This window comes from Emys orbicularis, chromosome 22 (genome assembly GCF_028017835.1).
Source record: "Emys orbicularis isolate rEmyOrb1 chromosome 22, rEmyOrb1.hap1, whole genome shotgun sequence".
Classification (NCBI taxonomy): Eukaryota; Metazoa; Chordata; order Testudines; family Emydidae; genus Emys; species Emys orbicularis.
In genome coordinates, this window is record NC_088704.1 from 17,390,770 (window position 1) to 17,407,852 (window position 17,083).

Consider the following 17,083-nt stretch of genomic DNA (forward strand, 5'->3'; position numbering starts at 1 on the left):
TGACTTAGTACTGAACCGCACAGTGAAGAGACAAAAATAATGTCATGTAATTAATCTTTCGGCTCCAATGGTCCACAAAAGTTTATTTGGTCCTCCAGACAGCATCTTGTTTAGAAATAAACTTCACAAACTTCCTTCCAGTGGTCAACTGCATTTTCTGAAGATTTAAAAAAAAGAAGGAAAGAGTTCACAGTTATCTGAGTACACTTTCATTTTCTGAATATTTCACATCACAGAAATGCCATTTTCATCTGCAGCTTATGAAGAGGATAAAGATTTGTATTTGTTGCATTTTTTAAAAATTGATTTCTCCCTGCTAGCATGATCAGGATATCAAGTCCTAGAAGAAAACCTTGCCTAAACATAGCTTTTGAAGTGCTCAAGATAGCACTGGCAAAATGAAACCTCAAAGGTCTGTTTTGTTTTAAAGGTTTCCTCGCCATCAAAATATATTAAATGAATACCTTCACTTTCAATTAGAGAATCTATTCTTATTCAATGTGCTGTTCTCTATTCTGCTTATTCATAGATTCCAAGGTCAGAAAGGACCATTGTGATCATCTATCTCACCTCCTGTATAACACAGGCCATAGAACATTCCCAAAATAATTCCTAGAGCAGAGCTTTTAGAAAAGCATCCAATCTTGACAACCAATTGGTGGAAAAATCTCCATGTAAGAGCCAATCACTACTTTACAACTCAGTTATCGGCAACAGGGCATGTCTCTTCATTTCTATTCTCTTATGAGTTACACAAAGTCTGGTGAACCACAGAAGAATTTAGTGAGTAAAAGAACAAGGAACAACACCCTATGCCAGGGGTCAGCAACGTTCGGCACGCGGCTCGCCAGGGTAAGCACCCTGGCGGGCCGGGCCAGTTTTATTTACCTGCTGACGCGGCAGGTTCGGCCGATCGCGGCCCCCACTGGCTGCAGTTCGCCGTCCCGGGCCAATGGGGGCGGCGAGAAGCCGCAGCCAGCACATCGCTCGCCCGCGCCGCTTCTCGCCGCCCCCATTGGCCTGGGACAGCAAACCGCGGCCAGTGGGGGCCGCGATCGGCCGAACCTGCCGCGTCAGCAGGTAAATAAAACTGGCCCGGCCCGCCAGGGTGCTTACCCTGGCGAGTCGCGTGCCGAACGTTGCCGACCCCTGCCCTATGCTGTCTGTTCTTCCACATAAACTATGTGACATATTCACAGTAATGCAAGTAATCTTTTTTCACAAATAGGGTCCAAAGTTTGCAGTAAGGGCTAAATTGTTCTATAGTAACTTTTTACCATCAGCATAAAAAGCCACCAACAGATTTACTTTTTTAGTTTGTAGTCTATATTCTGGGAGTGGGGGAGAGTGAAGACAAGAGAACAGCTCAGGTAGAAAGGAAATGAATTATAGGTGGGGCCTTTCATGGAGAAGCTACTGGTTCCAAACAAGTAGTTCCTACATGAATGAGCAAGTTGGAAAGGTATATTTAGAGCAATGACACAGACTGAGGCTCGAGAGCCACAAGTGGCTCTTTACTGTGTCTCCTGCAGCTCTTTGCAGCGCATGATGTTAAAACATTGTGTGATTTAATTATTAATCAAACTAAGTTATAAACCAAACAGGATGCATTTACTAGGTTATTAACCAATTGTAGTTGATAAAATAATAATACTTGGTCAGTCATTTTGCTATGAGAATAATACATACATACACACACACACACATATATATATACGCGCACACACACGCACATACACACACACACACATATAAAATGGTAAATGAAACAATGAATTCACATTACTGTGGCTCTTTTGAGTAATGTTGATCGCTAAGTTGGCTCCTGAACCACTGGGTCTGAGTATCACTGATTTAAAGTATCAGTGTCTCTGAGGACACTCAACTGATTGAAGAGTTTAAAAAATGCCACTATTTGGTGGCAGGTTACCCTGGGCATCTTGGAAACAATGTCTGCAATGAGGTCGTTATACAACAGTGCATCTGAACAATGGCAGCACAGCAAACATACACAGCAAGTACAAAACCCACAGGAGTTAGTAAGAGCTAATGGACCTGCACTGGTTTTTATAGGAAAATGTTTATTCAGTAAATTGGCCAGGATACACATTTGCTTTCTTCTCTTTTTTTTTAAGCCAGACTTGACATGGGCATTACAAAACCTTTGATAAATGAGACTGAAAAGTTAATAAGTTTCACTGTATCATAGCTTTTGTAGTCCCACTGAACTTCAACTATTCTGTATTGAAAGTTTCTACTTCGCAGATATTACTTTTATTCTGTAGCAAAATGGACCTCCTCCTATCCACCACTGCGCCCTTTTCCTCCTACCAGCAGCAGAACACCCATTGTTATGAAAGAGTGCTAGGGTACTGGCCCTTCCTATACTGATTCCTGTACCTCATATATTCATGTTGATCTAAAAATGCTTTTAAGGTGGTTAATTTCACTTATGAGCTAAATACATTCAGTATTATTTTTTTAAACAGACAAATTGCTTAAGAGTGCTGCAGCACAAATTTTGGGCAAACTCCTTTCTTCTCTAAGTCTGACACTTCGAAGCACTGAGTTTTACATAATTGTAAATTCTATAGTAATACTGAAAGCCTCCTTCCCCTTTGATTCAACTAGTTCAGCCTGGATTAAGCCCACATGCACCCTCAACATTCACGCAGAACAAGGCCATGAAATTGTAGGATCTCATGATCTGAGGATGACTAATTTCTGCAGCTGTTAGCGACCCGGAACTGCAAACATTTAACATTTCCCTGGGAAAAACTGAACATTTTCTTTTGTTGCACAGTGATACATTTAGGCTTGGTACTGATCTGTCTCTCTCTCTCTCAGGTACTTATAAGTTACCCCACTACCGCAGTATCTGAGAACCTAACAATTTGATGACTTGGCCTGACCAAAGGAAATGAATGGCAGAAATCTCACCAAAAAATATGTCTAATTCTAAAGCTCACTAGCAGGAACACAGTTCATATCAGCTCTAGTCATTATCTGCTGATTATAAATTTATTAAGAATAGCATCAGAGGGATAGCTGTGTTAGTCTGTATCCACAAAAACGAGGAGTCCGGTGGCACCTTAAAGACTAACTTTATTTGGGCATAAGCTTTTGTGGGTAAAAAACCCAACTTTTTCAGATGCATGGAAAGATCCCATGGAAAGCTTATGCCCAAATAAATCTGTTAGTCTTTAAGGTGCCACCGGACTCCGCGTTGTTATTAAGAATAGCGTCAATTTTCCAAAGGTTTCAGGGAGACAGCTAAAATATTTGGGAAAAATAAGGGATTCATAAAAATCAGGGAAAGTGGTTTGACTGACCAGCAAGCTTTGTAATATCTGCAATTCTAGTAACTCCTGCCTCGAGTTCAATAAGGAGCTAGCCAGTCAACCAGCTTCCCAAAACACCCGTCAGCATAGTGAAAGACACGTCCCTGTTCCACAGCGATCCACGATTGGGGGACCTACAACAGTGTCTCTGAGGAGAGGCACATGAAATACTAGAGGTGGGGATGGGAGGTAAGCTGCTTCAACTGCTAACTGGTTCTCAGTAAATCTGTGTTTTATTGTACCTGTGCATAAGCTTTGAGAACCTTTTCAACCACTGTATCCTTTCTCACGGAACTCCCTTGATTAAATTTACAGTGTACACTGCTGAATCAATAAAGAATAGGCGCTCAATGAACCATAATGTAGTGAAAATTTAGTTCCAGTACTAGTCGCATTGACTTCAAAAGCATTACCTTCCTTGAGCATAGTTACGAATGTGGAAGTGTTCACAGGATGGGACTCTAAATATATTTACAACATGACAACCAGTGAAACATGTACGGGAAACTACATTAATGCCATGGTGAACAAACTAAAATAGGCTACAGCAGCTTCTAGCCAAGAGAGATATTAAATGTCATAAAATATTTATCTTTATCATTCATAGCCATTTAATGTACAGCAGAGTTGGACTGATTCTCCTGTTTTAAGAACAGTACTCTGTTTATTGAACTGTTAATGAAGATAGGGAATCCAAGATTGAGTTCTTTGCCACATATAAAGTAACTGTGTCCTCCCTTCAAGAACTTGGTTTTAAAGGGGCAGGAGGGGGGGGGGGGGGAGTACAAGGACACAAACCATGGAGATTACACAGCAAAACATCTTCCTAGGGCAATATGTTGGTCTCTGATCAGGGAAGATTTCACTTGTTGAATTCCTATTACTGCAAAATAGACTTATTTTCATACAAATGGGATTTTTTTAAAAATAAGTCAATGGAATAAAAGGGAATGATGCAGAGTGGGGAAAAGCAATGTGTCAGTTACTCACTATAAAGCAATTATACTGTAGTAATATTCAGCTATTTCTGCACAAGCATTTCATTTGCAAGGGATTAAAAAGACACCAAAAAATTCCTCACTCTCTGGGCTGGAGGTGGGCTTCAACTGTCTTCAGAGCAATCCATTACCTAGAGATGTAGAACAATACTGACAAACTTCAGGGAGGACTCTCCATCTCTGGAGAACTTGATGGGATAGTACAATGTTGTTCTGATTCTTGTTCCTTCCAGCATAAGAATTAAGACTTCACAATTCCCACACTCAAGAAACAAAACTACCAACTGTAAAAACTGTCTACAGTGCAAAGTAACTCCACACAATAATGAAGGACAGGAAGTGAAGAATATATCCACTTGAAACTGCAGTGGGAACTTTGGTTGGTGGAATGTAATTACACAAGTTGGAATTTAGCCAAGTCACTTGGGCTCTTTAGTAACAAATGGTCAAATCATATCAAGATGACAGCAGTTTTAGCAACACTGTGTCCCCTACTTCCATTCTAGGATTTCTGTTCAGTAATGAAACAAAGGGAAGACTGCTACCTACTGAATCAGCATTACTATTCCTTATAGCCCCTGGTACACCTTGGGAGTATTGCATCAAACCAATGACTTGCCATACCCTTCTGAGATATGAAAGGATCACAACATATGGTGGCTTGGCTTTGTCCCTTGGGCACAGATGTAGAGAATGCAAAACAGTGGTCAATATTTTGTGTCTCCCTTGTGCCCTGTAGAATCCTGCTGAAATATTCATAATTTGCAGAGAGAATAGCTACAGTTTTTTTTTATTTTTTTATTTGGATAGAAACATTGTTCCAGGTTTCCTACTTTTTAGCTCAAAATATAATAATGAGGTTCCCAACCCCCGCAGCATTTTTATATCATATTTGGTATCATTTTGTTAAACAGCATGACATTCAGTAAAAGTTAACACTCTAGCAATTAAAGGATTTTAAGAGAAAACAAACACACACACCCAAATTACTGACCTGCTACCTTAAATTAACTGGAAAGTCTTACATTGGCTGAAATAGTTCCCCATCTGGGATTAATTTGGTCATCCTCCCCTGATACCAACGGTCATGATGTTTACAAATAGATGAAAACGTGGCAGTGGTTGGGAGACTGTGTTGGATTACAAACAGAAATTGAATCTTCTGGCGTGTAAGAACAAGCAGCAGACAGTGTATTTTATAGAGCTTCCCTAGTCCACCCCAACACTAAAAGTGCATTAAAAATAAAGCATGCTACATTAAAAATGAGAAAATAAATATACAATAAAATCTCTGAGTGACTCAAATCAATACTGGAGTGTAAAAGAAGGAACTAGATAAGAATCCAGAGACTGCTACCTCTTATTTAGGCATGAAAACATCACATTTGAGAAGCTATTTGAAGAATATCCTGCACTCATAGACTCATAGGGATACATCTATACTGCAAAAAAACACCCACAGCAGTGAATCTCAGAGCCCTGATCCACTGACTCGGGACTCATGGAGGTCACACTATGGGGCTAAAAATAGCAATGTAGATGTTCCCACTGGTGCTGGAGCCTGGGCTCTGAGACCCTCCCTGGATTCCAGAGCCTGGACACACGCCCAAGCCCAAATGTCTACACTCCTATTTTTAGCCCCGGAGCATAAGCCCGAGTCTGCTGACCTGGGCTCTGAAACTTGCTGTCACAGGGTTGATTTTTTGTTTGCAGTGTAGATGTACCCATAGATTCCAAGGCCAGTGAGGACCATTGTATAACACAGGCCAAAGAATTGCCCCAAAATAATTATTTTTGAACTACAGCATATCTTTTTTTAAAAAATCCCATTTCCCCCTTCCTCTCCATTTCTAGGAGTTCACAGTCTGACCATAAATACTCTAAACTGAAACTGACAGCTCACAGAAGCAGCAACATTTTCTTAAAGAATTTAATAAGAAAAGTGTGTTAGTTATAAAGGGAAGAAAACAGATTAGGGATTGGGATTTTTTAATTTGTAAGAGTAGAATATTTTATCAAAAATATATATGTTTCCTAATAGTACCTAATAGGCTAATCATGCTGGAAAAAAAGCTGTAACTATGAATTTCCTAGATTAGGGATTTATATCAGATTCCTTATTTTCTCATAGTTTGTTTGAACAGCAAATGGCTGAAACCACTTTCAGTCAGCAAATAAGTGGCCTTTGTCATAAATATAATCTTACTGATGGCAGCACCAGTTTGCACAACTATAGGAACAACATCAAGGTGACAATCTGTAGGATACTGCGTAATGGATAAGCCTGTCTTATCTAGAAATGTTCTTCAAGACAACCAGTCATCATAACAGTTCTGCAGAGTATAAAGTGATTGTTCTTCTCCAAGTACTCAGAAAGAAAATACACTTCTGAAGAAAGATTTTTTTTCTTTCTAGAAAATACAAAAGAAAGGACCAGTGTCCTTTTAAATCAACTAAATCAACATTGCAGATCAGTAAGATTATTGATAATTACATTCTGCTATCTAGCTATAGTTCTTTAGTGATAACACAAATTTGTTCATACTAAAGCATAACATTCCAAACTAATGTAATTGAGTATGGTGGACAAGTTAATACATCGGTCTCAATTAAGGCTTATATAGCAAGACAAATCAATTCCAACTAGAACTGGGAGAATAACTGATTTTTCAGTTTGGTGGCAGTTCGAAATTAAAAAAAACAAAAAAACTGGTTTGGGTCTGTTCTAGAGTAGGGATTCAAACTTGGATCTCCAACACAGGGCCAAAGATTATAAGGCGGGAAGAGGGTGGCACTACCTTTTCCTTCTTCCCCTTTTTTGTGAATGGCCAAAACTATGTGTGTCAATTTTGCAAATATTTTCAGGTCAACCAATACTATTCATCCAACAATTTTCCTCCAGCTCTACTTACAACAAATTTAAAAATAGGCAAAAGTTTTTACCTCTAGCAATGCATCAGAGATGCCAAGGAAACAAGAGGCAGCTGGTGAAAATCCAGTTGGAGACACTGAGCAGAAATGACAACGCTGACCTGAATTTTCCTTGCACAATCCTTTTGAGTACTTTTGTGGCAGAGCTACAGATGATTGGATGGCTTCCACCCAACTCTGCCTAAGAACACCCAATAATCTTGTTTACAAAGTGAAAAAGCCAAGAGCTTTTCAGAGCCAGGTTCTGATAAACAACAAAAGACCAGGAAAGATAAAAGCAACTGCAGATTCAAAACCAACTTGCGTATCAAACCTTTTTCTGTATAAGACTGCCTCACTATCTAACACAGGATCAAAATCCTCACAACAGTAATTACTTAAAATAACCTTTTGGGAGCAAATGTAATTATAACCCTCATTTTAGAAGTGTGTGTTATATATAATATGCAGAAGTTGCATAAGCTTAAAATCCCGATGCATATTTTATCTATAAAATAAATCCTTATGTATGTGCACAAACAATTAGTGTTTTAAATTGACCAAAAGAAATACATTAAATAAATGAAAGATAGCACATCAAGAAAAACAATACAAAGAACATAAAATAATCACATTATAAAAGTAAACATGTATGCTAACAAGAAATATACAATAATAGAATAGAAATAAAAAAGTATCATTCCCAATATAGTGGGTCTTATCTTATCTCTTAAATGCATATTACAGCTTAATTTTTTGAGTACACAGTACACTGCATAACCTTATAACAGTCTATCATGGCAGTCCCAGTAAGCATACTGAGTATTTCTATACTTGAAGAGTTTTCATTGGAGAGTGCTGAGAACTTCTTGTGTCTGTGATGTGTGGTCTAATAGTTTCTTCTAGAAACTTCCATTTCTCAGCTCATGTCGTTTTCAGGTATTTCACTGAATCTTTAGTGCAAAATTCTGCTCTTGTACCCAACTGACTGGCCTCAAATCAGATACCATGCACACCTGACCTAGGTGTGTCTCCCATTAAGTAAACAGACTCTAAAGATCAAGGTCTGCCCTGTGCATCTGAGAGGAGAATTTCCTCCTTAGTCCACTTATTTTTCAGAGACTGGAAATTCAATAAGCAATCTGAAGAGACTTGTTATGATAACTGGGACAACAAATTTACCCTAATTGTGAGTTCAAGTGTAAAAAGTATATGAACGTTCATAAGATGTTACAATAATCGATAATAACAAATGATAATGAAAGTAGGTCAAGTAATTTTTAATAGTGAATGTTATAAACAGGTGCAAGAGAACCAGACTGAGAGACTAAATTAGTCCAAACAAAAAGCCACGTTGATATGATTCCAGGACTATGTTGGAATCATGTTTGGTAAAAACAAATTGTACTGGAAATTAAGGAACCAAAACTGATGTGTTGTATATTAGGCCTACCTGGTGCACAAAATAATGAGAGGATGAGCTATTCCACTCATCACTCCCTTTTTGGGTCCTTCAAATAAAGAGACTTTGGAGGGGAAAGAACAGATGGAGGCTACTGAAGCAAGCTTCACTATCATGGCTGCCAGCCACACCACCTGCTGGGACCCTTGGCCTTTGTCATCCTAATTTTGAGAGGTGTCCTGACCTGACCAGGCCAAAGAGAGGGACATTGATAACACTGCCACCTCTACCGGCTCCATTTGAATCCCAAACACCACCCTGGATGAAATGGGATCAGACTTCAACAGCTCCAGCCCATCTCAACTAACTTTTTCTCTTTTACCCAAAAGAACAGTTATCACCGTCTTTGATACCATCTAAGAGACGGTCAGACAAGGGTGGTTTTCCTTCTTAAACGCTCTCCAGCTAAAGGGAAAGGGAACAAGAAATGTTGCTAAAATTAAAGCTTTACTTAATGCTTTACATTTCAAATGCTTTAACTGTTTTTTCTCCTTTTCTGTATCCAGGGCCGGCTTTAGGAAGTGCGGGGCCCGATTCGAATACCCGGCGGTGGTCCGGGTCTTCAGCGGCACTTCGGCAGCGGGTCCTTCACTCGCCCCGGGTCTTCTACGACACTGAAGGACCCGCCGCCGAAATGCCACCGAAGACCCGGACTGCTGCCGGATGAGTAAAAATTAAAAAGTTAGGCGCTCTTCTTTAGGGCGCGGGGCCTCTTCGGCGCGGGGTCCGATTTGGGGGAATCGGCCTAAAGCCGGCCCTGTCTGTATCTTTCGTAAAAGGTTAAAAAGGATTTGTCATGGTACTAAGCAGAAAGGGCGGTGGAACCATTTGTAGAGTGGGGGGGCTGCTGAGAGCCATTGAACCAAACTGTAAACCCTGTATATGATGGAAACCACTTCAAGCCAGGGGTTGCGTCAGCACCACCAGCACCCTTAGTTCCAGCACCTATGCTAAGCAGGCTGAGGTCTCTGTATACCAAACCCTGAACACTGTTCAAAACTGTTTAATGTTGCACAGTGAAAGCGTTTATAACACCGTTAACACTTTTGACCTTTGAGATTAATACAAAGCATCTCAAGAGGAACACGACCTAGGAAAGAGAACAAAGAAAATCTGTGCTATGTTCTCTCTATATACAACACCTATATGTCTTATATGAATGCAGAAATTGCCCAAGGAGAATATCTTCTAAGTACCCGGTAAACAAACTCTTTTTCATCTCAAAACACCAGAAAAAGATGGTTGTCAACTATTTAATAAGTGAATAAGGCTAATCTACAGGGAAAGACAAATCCCAGCCCCCTTTCCCTGCCAAGCATAGTACCCTGCAGACAAAAGCTCTGTGTGCACACCTCTCATTTTAATCTAGTATGCAATATGGGACACTGCCTACAGAGTGATAAACATGCATAAAATAGAATTCTAAACATTTAAAAACATGCATTTCATTATACAGAGATCACAACACTCAAGACACTTATGAGCAAGTATTTAAGATGTGGCTGCAAAGCAAAGACCACACAACACTCGCTTTTGAGAAATGTCAGCATTTGAGCACCAAGAGCAAGACTGAAGTTGTTTGATACTTCATTGTGCCCAATAGGTGAAGCACCTAAAACGGAAGTAACTCAGTGAGAGAATATTCAGCCCTAAGCACCACTCCTCCCCGACCTAATGTCACTAAACAGGGTTTTATTTTAAAACAGCACTTGGAACGAATGTGTAGATAGGTGCCACAAAAGTTTCTCTGCACCCGCAACAGCTTTGCCAGTGCATCTCAATCCCAATGATACCATTCCATGCCACCATTCCACTGACATTCTAGGCTTGTCTATACTTGAAATGCAACAGGGGCACAGCCCCACCACTATAGCACTTCAGTGTAGACACTGCCTATTGCCAACAGGAGGGATTCTCCCATCGGCATAGGTAATCCACCTCCCTCCCTGAGGAGTGGTACCTAGGTTGACAGAAAAATTCTTCCAATGACCTAGCACCGTCTACAGCATGGGTTAGGTTGGCTTAACTATGCCACTCGGGGATGTGGATTTTTCAACACCTCTGAGTGACATAGCTGGGTCAACCTAACTTTTTAGTGTAGACCAGGCCTAAGATCTGCTAGTGCACCACAATCTTGGAGCATCTTTACTATTCCAGTTCAGGGAACCCCACAGAGCACAGCAAAATCAATCCTGACCTATAATCCAGTGCAAGGCCTCTCTAGAGCACAACTGTAACTCATACAGCAGCTTTGCAATGCAGACATCACTCTCCTGAGGACTAGACTGAGCCGATCAAACAAATGAATACATGTGTTTTTTTTTAAAAGTAATATTTTCAATCATGACCTCCTCCAGGCTTTGAAACTTAATCTCCAGAGATGAGAAACTGGTGTATTAATCCAATGATTAGATGGCCTCCAAAATGGAAACATTAAGGATTCTAAGGCGTAAAAATAAGAGCTGTAGTTCAGGACTGACACTCAGCACACACATTTCATGCCACATTCCTGACAGCTGCACTTTCTGGACTGCAACAAGCTGCTCCACACGGCAGAGCCCAGCACTGACATTGAGCCTTGGGTTTAAATCCTTATCTTAGAATGATACCACCTCCTAGTAGCTGAATTCCTGATAGTCTCATGCAAGGAACTTTGCAGGAGGGAGAAGGGGAAGCCTACAAACGTGCATTTATTTCAAAACCTTTTTTTGTTGCTAGATCACCACTGGTTTTACTATGAAACAAGCCTTGGTTGTTTCAAATTCTGCAAACTGTCAGCCATAAAAGTGTTTTAGTTATTTTACTTCACAGGTCAGGAGAGTAAACTCACTCAGAACTACCGTCTCAGGGAGAGGCAAAACTCACAGTCAAAGAAGATCAAATCAATGCCTATATAGCGCCTCGATCCACAGATCCCAAATCATTCTACAAAGCAATGCAGGTGATATTATCCCCATTTTACTGAGAGGGAAACAGAGACACAGACTTCCCTGAAGTCAGTTTGCAGCAGTCAGGATTAGACCCCCCACAAGCTCCCAACTCCAGTCCACGAAGCCCCAGATTCTATCTGTCATTGTGATACTGCACCTATCCCCTACCCCAATAGAGACCTCCTTCCCCACCAGACCCCCCCCCAAATAAACCACCTGCCCTGCTCCCACAGCAGAGACCCCCCAAATAAGCCACCTGCCCCTCCCATAGAAGAGATCCCCCCAAAATAACAGCCTGCCTCACCCCCAGCTAAGACCCCCAAAAACCACCTGCCCCAACCCAGCAGCCCCCCGAATAAACCGCCTGCCCCTCCCCAGCAGAGACCCCCCAATAAACCGCCTGCTCCTCCTCAGTAGAGACCCCCCAAAAACCACCTGCCCCAACCCAGCAGCCCCCCCAATAAACCGCCTGCTCCTCCTCAGTAGAGACCCCCCAATAAACCGCCTGCCCCTCCCCAGAGACCCCCCAATAAACCGCCTGCTCCTCCTCAGTAGAGACCCCCCAATAAACCGCCTGCCCCTCCCCAGCAGAGACCCCCCCAATAAACCGCCTGCCCCTCCCCAGCAACCCCCAATAACCGCCTGCCCCTCCCCAGCAGAGACCCCCGCCCCAAGAACCGCCTGTCCCTGCAGGGGGCCGCCCCGTCCCACCTGCCTCTCGCCGGATCTCAGCCCGGACCATCCCCGCCGTTGCCGCCACCTGCCGCAGTCCCGGCCCGAGCCATCCCGCCGCTCGGGCTGCTGAGGGGAGGAGGCGGCGCAGCTCAGCTTGCCCCGCCCGGGCCGACCAAAGCTCTGTCCTCGCCCGCTGCAGGCAGGGCCAACCGGCCTCCGCCGCAGAGTTCGGAGCGGGGCAGGCGCTGGGGGCTGGCCAGTAACGCTCCACCGGCAGCCTCCTCCGCTCCGCCCCGCCCCGGCCGGGGGCCTGAGCCCCGCACACCCCAGGAGGGGTAACTCCCCCGTCCCCCCAGGGCCTGAGCCCCGCACACCCCAGGAGGGGTAACTCCCCCGTCCCCCCAGGGCCTGAGCCCCGCACACCCCAGGAGGGGTAACTCCCCCGTCCTCCCAGGGCCTGAGCCCCGCACACCCCAGGAGGGGTAACTCCCCCGTCCTCCCAGGGCCTGAGCCCCGCACACCCCATGTGGGGTAACTCCCCCGTCCCCCCAGGGCCTGAGCCCCGCACACCCCAGGAGTGGTAACTCCCCCGTCCTCCCAGGGCCTGAGCCCCGCACACCCCATGTGGGGTAACTCCCCCGTCCCCCCAGGGCCTGAGCCCCGCACACCCCAGGAGTGGTAACTCCCCCGTCCTCCCAGGGCCTGAGCCCCGCACACCCCAGGAGGGGTAACTCCCCCGTCCTCCCAGGGCCTGAGCCCCGCACACCCCAGGAGTGGTAACTCCCCCATCCTCCCAGGGCCTGAGCCCCGCACACCCCATGTGGGGTAACTCCCCTGTCCTCCCAGGGCCTGAGCCCCGCACACCCCAGGAGGGGTAACTCCCCCGTCCTCCCAGGGCCTGAGCCCCGCACACCCCATGTGGGGTAACTCCCCCGTCCTCCCAGGGCCTGAGCCCCGCACACCCTATGTGGGGTAACTCCCCCGTCCCCCCAGGGCCTGAGCCCCGCACACCCCATGTGGGGTAACTCCCCCGTCCCCCCAGGGCCTGAGCCCCGCACACCCCAGGAGGGGTAACTCCCCCGTCCTCCCAGGGCCTGAGCCCCGCACACCCCATGTGGGGTAACTCCCCCGTCCTCCCAGGGCCTGAGCCCCGCACACCCCAGGAGTGGTAACTCCCCCATCCTCCCAGGGCCTGAGCCCCGCACACCCCATGTGGGGTAACTCCCCCGTCCTCCCAGGGCCTGAGCCCCGCACACCCCAGGAGGGGTAACTCCCCCGTCCTCCCAGGGCCTGAGCCCCGCACACCCCATGTGGGGTAACTCCCCCGTCCTCCCAGGGCCTGAGCCCCGCACACCCCAGGAGGGGTAACTCCCCCGTCCTCCCAGGGCCTGAGCCCCGCACACCCCATGTGGGGTAACTCCCCCGTCCTCCCAGGGCCTGAGCCCCGCACACCCCAGGAGGGGTAACTCCCCCGTCCTCCCAGGGCCTGAGCCCCGCACACCCCATGTGGGGTAACTCCCCCGTCCTCCCAGGGCCTGAGCCCCGCACACCCCAGGAGGGGTAACTCCACCGTCCTCCCAGGGCCTGAGCCCCGCACACCCCATGTGGGGTAACTCCCCCATCCTCCCAGGGCCTGAGGCCCGCACACCCCAGGAGTGGTAACTCCCCCATCCTCCCAGGGCCTGAGCCCCGCACACCCCATGTGGGGTAACTCCCCCGTCCTCCCAGGGCCTGAGCCCCGCACACCCCAGGAGGGGTAACTCCCCCGTCCCCCCAGGGCCTGAGCCCCGCACACCCCAGGAGGGGTAACTCCCCCGTCCTCCCAGGGCCTGAGCCCCGCACACCCCATGTGGGGTAACTCCCCCGTCCTCCCAGGGCCTGAGCCCCGCACACCCCAGGAGGGGTAACTCCCCCATCCTCCCAGGGCCTGAACCCTGCACACTCCCAGGAGGGGTAACCCTCCAATCTTCTGTGGGGACTGAGCCCCCCATTGCCCCACAGGAAGGTTAACCCCTCAATCCTGGGGGGCGGGAAGCTGAGCCCTGCATACCCGCCCAGCAAGAGTACCCCTCCAAATCCTTGGAGGGCCTGAGTGCCTTTTGCCCCCCTCCAGCACCTAGGGAGTGGCCCTGCCACAGGGTGTAGTTACACCCTCTCTTCAGACATGGTCCCTTTCACAGCCTCCCCAAAGAGAAACAAGAAGCAATGTTCTGGCAGGGAGCAGAATGCTTTCCAAGAGACAGCCCAACCCCCCACCCCATTCCAGGGATGGGGAACCCAGGGTGGGGAGGCAGGGTGAGGGGGGACAGCCCCTAATGTGGGAAGCAAACAAAGGCTGGGAACCCATCCTGTTTAGGAGTGCTACCTGGGCAGTGCTGAGGTTGCCATCTTTGAGACATGTTGCCACCTTATAATGTGGTGCTGTCCACAAAGACACTGGGGCTGCTTGGACTCTGGAGGTTCAGGATGGGGCCATGAAAACCAGGCTTGTCTCTTGCACTGCCAGCAACCTGTGAAATTGTGTGAAATGAGGACAAGACCTCACAAAACCCACCCACATGACTAGCCCCCCTTGGTGGCAGGGTCAGCAGTGCGGCCAAGCAGTAATGAGCTTTGGGGCCAAAATCCCCTCACATTGCTGGAGAGATTTCAGAAACTATTCCTATATTTCTGGAGTAAACAGCACTTAATAAACACACACACAAATGTAATGGACTAAATGAAGGAAGTCCTGGAGTTATTTGTCTCAGTCCAAAACCCTGCTGACTGTAGACTAAATCTACCCAGTTACACTGCAGAAAATCCAGAATAACTCTACTGAAGTCAATGAATCTGGTCCAGTCTCCTAATTATGATAGATACAGGTTTGTATACATGTAATACTGCCCTCTGCTGTTACATATGTGTTTCAAACCTCCTCATGTTTAAACATATAAAGTTTAAACTCCCCCCACCACTGCCAGAAAGGGGGCTCAACTTTCATAAATCCACTTAGTCCAAAAGTAAAAGAGAAAACTATGCATCAAAAGTAAGGTCTGAAGACTCTACAGTTCAACCTTTATTATCCAAACTTTCAATATCAGCAATTCCTAATTATTTGCTACGGGATCATATTATTCAACATCTATTAATCACATTGACATTTTTCTAAAACCTGGTTTATCTGAAATTATTCATTGTCCTCCTTTACCTTTCAATAACTGAGCTTCATGTGATACTCCACAATATAAACCCACTAGGCAGGGACCATGCATGAAATTCTGGCCCCATTGAAGAAGTCAAGGGCAAAACACTCCCATTTACTTCAATGAGGCCAGGATTTCACCCCATATTCTCTATAGGTCGGAGGCTACTCTGGATCCTTAATAATAATAAATGTGCACTGACTTGGTTTTTACTGGTAGTCCTGTAACAATGTCAAGATCAGTGGCTCTCAAACTTTTTTTACTGGTGACCCCTTTCACATAGCAAGTCTCTGAATGCGACCCCCCCTTATAAATTAAAAACACTTTTTAAATATATTTAACACCATTATAAATGCTGGAGACAAAGTGGGGTTTGGGGTGGAGGTTGACAGCTCGCGACCCCCCATGTAATAACCTCGCAACTCCCTGAGGGGTCCCAACCCCCAGTTTGAGAACCTCTGGTCAAGAGCATCTTCTATCACAACTGCAGTCAGGAAAGAATGTTATACTTTACATGTCTGAGTGGGCAAATAATCTACTCACGTCTTCTCAGTGCTGATCAACATCTACAGAAGTGAAAACTAGAGGGTATTTTTATTTCAATTTATGTCTTGCACATTTAAAATGTCAAAATAGACAATTTAGTAGTGTGGTTCAGAAAATAATTGGGTATGGCACAGCAACTGAAAAACACAATCATGCACCCTTTAATCTAAGTATATGTACACTGGTGATTCCAGGAGAAACAGACAAATGCTCAACATATAATTCAGGGGTCGGCAACGTTTGGCACGCGGCTCGCCAGGGTAAGCACCCTGGCGGGCCGGGCCAGTTTTATTTACCTGCTGACGCGGCAGGTTCGGCCGATCGTGGCCCCCACTGGCCGTGGTTCGCCGTCCCGGGCCAATGGGGGTGGCGAGAAGCCGCAGCCAGCACATCGCTCACCCGCGCCGCTTCTCGCCGCCCCCATTGGCCCGGGACAGCGAACCGCGGCCAGTGGGGGCCGCGATCGGCCGAACCTGCCGCGTCAGCAGGTAAATAAAACTGGCCCGGCCCGCCAGGGTGCTTACCCTGGCGAGTCGCGTGCCGAACGTTGCCAACCCCTGATATAATTTTATGACAAACATTCAACAAAATGGGAAAAACAAATAGGAATTTCTAAAATTGCTAGTTCATTCTGAGAGTTAAAATTGGGGAGGCTACTAGAATCTGCCTATTTTGTGACTGTGGAGAGGGGATAGTTGGGGTATTGTCTATTACTGGGTAGACAACATGTTCAAAGGAAGAAGTTTTAGATTAGAGATAAACAGCAATTACATGTAGACAAAACTGAAATATCTAGTCAGATGTGGATACCTGGGTGCAAAACTTACTCAATTTGTTCTTCAAATATTTACAGTTCACAGGTCAGATTTTGGTCTAAACTATTTGACAAGACAGGTTTATTAATGAGAACAACAACAAAAATAAGACCAAGGTGAAATAACTGATTTAAATGATCTAGATAAGTTCATGGAGGATAGGTCCATCAATGGCTATTAGTCACAATGGGCAGGGTTGGTGTCCCTAGCTTCTGTTGGAT